We start from the raw sequence: 1,879 nt of genomic DNA, 5'->3' as shown, positions 1-1,879 counted from the left end.
CGTTGCAGTCAGTACTGTGTAGTTACTAGTAGCTGGATTTAAGCTCGAAATGAGACACTGTTGGTGAAACTTCATCATGAGAACGTCACAAGCTGATCACGCTCCATGATATGACTAGTATTATGTTGCTTCTAGTAGGCTAAGCGCAAGCCGAAACATCAACATGTGAAAGTCGTAGAATTTTGCGATCAAATTGTGGCTAGTACTGTGATGTTACTAGTAACCTTGTGTTACGTCATATGGCCAAGAGAGCATTTGAAGGCGAAACTTCTGCATGGGGAAGCTGCATCATGAACAAAAGTTTATATCGAGTATTATGTTGACGTTAGTAGGCCCTGGCCGAAAGCGCAGCATGTGAAAGGTATAGATAAAAGTTAGCGTTGCAGTCAGTACTGTGTAGTTACTAGTAGCTGGATTTAAGCTCGAAATGAGACACTGTTGGTGAAACTTCATCATGAGAACGTCACAAGCTGATCACGCTCTATGATATGACTAGTATTATGTTGCTTCTAGTAGGCTAAGCGCAAGCCGAAACATCAACATGTGAAAGTCGTAGAATTTTGCAATCAAACTGTGGCTAGTACTGTGATGTTACTAGTAACCTTTTCTTACGTCATATGGCCAAGAGAGCATTTGAAGGCGAAACTTCTGCATGGGGAAGCTGCATCATGAACAAAAGTTTATATCGAGTATTATGTTGACGTTAGTAGGCCCTGGCCGAAAGCGCAGCATGTGAAAGGTATAGATAAAAGTTATCGTTGCAGTCAGTACTGTGTAGTTACTAGTAGCTGGATTTAAGCTCGAAGTGAGACACTGTTGGTGAAACTTCATCATGAGAACGTCACAAGCTGATCACGCTCTATGATATGACTAGTATTATGTTGCTTATAGTAGGCTAAGCGCAAGCCGAAACATCAACATGTGAAAGTCGTAGAATTTTGCGATCAAACTGTGGCTAGTACTTTGATGATGCTTGTAGCCAACCGAATTGGTTGAAAAGCCCAATAAGTAAGCTAACTTGGGAGAGCTTGTTGGAAACCAAATGCTACTAGATTGGTCCAAATACATCCTTCAACAGGGGATCACTTGGCTCGCTTTACGAAGAGGAGCACAGCTATATGTGTTAATTCGGTATGAATCGCAAGATTTGTTTACCGACCTCTCTAACGCAAAAGGCGGTCTCGGCTTCGGCTGTTGACTGCGTCCGATTCAGGGTTATATAACTCTCGATTGAACACATTGATGTTCTATTGTTGGTGCTTCCAATAAAATTGGAACACTTAAAGCAGAACCGATTCAAATAATAGCATTCTGATCAATGATTGCATTCCTTGATCAAGAACTGCTGGAGTCATTGTGATGGCGAATTTTCTTCATAAGAAAATTGCAAAGAGACGGAACTTAATGAGACTAGTATTATGTTGTTTCTAGTAAGCGGAAGCTGAAACAGCAACATGTGAAAATCAAGTTTTGTTCAATGATCTCGAGGCGATAAGTACTATGAAGCAACTAGTAGCCTAAGCATGACTCAGATTTGAGACAGTCAAAAAGACTGGCGAAACTTCTTCACATGAAAGTTACATAGAGAACTACAAATGTATACAGCGAGTATTATGTTGTTTCTAGTAGGCGAAAGCTGAAACATCAACATGTGAAAGTTGTCTGCAAACTGTAGAACGATATGTGATTAGTACTGTGCTGTTACTAGTAGCCAGTCTGACTGTAGAAGCCAAGACAAAGGGAAACTAATGCATCTGAAAAGGACAAGTTATGGAAAGGTATGCACGATAAGTATTATGTTGTTTCTAGTAAGCGGCAGCTGAAACATCAACATGTGAACGTCGTTGTGTACAGTAACCTAGAACTATATAGTCCTTAG

At 40.5% G+C, this 1,879-nt stretch overlaps 1 pseudogene; it reads left to right on the top strand.

Moving 5' to 3' along the window:
- The first annotated feature begins 1,066 nt into the window (after window positions 1-1,066).
- Window positions 1,067-1,218, top strand: LOC142356239 (5.8S ribosomal RNA; annotated as a pseudogene).
- Window positions 1,219-1,879: the final 661 nt, after the last annotated feature.

The sequence above is a fragment of the Convolutriloba macropyga genome, unplaced genomic scaffold (genome assembly GCF_964194025.1).
Source record: "Convolutriloba macropyga unplaced genomic scaffold, txConMacr16.3 SCAFFOLD_1426, whole genome shotgun sequence".
In the NCBI taxonomy this organism is placed as follows: Eukaryota; Metazoa; Xenacoelomorpha; order Acoela; family Convolutidae; genus Convolutriloba; species Convolutriloba macropyga.
This window is presented reverse-complemented; position numbering and strand designations above follow the sequence as displayed.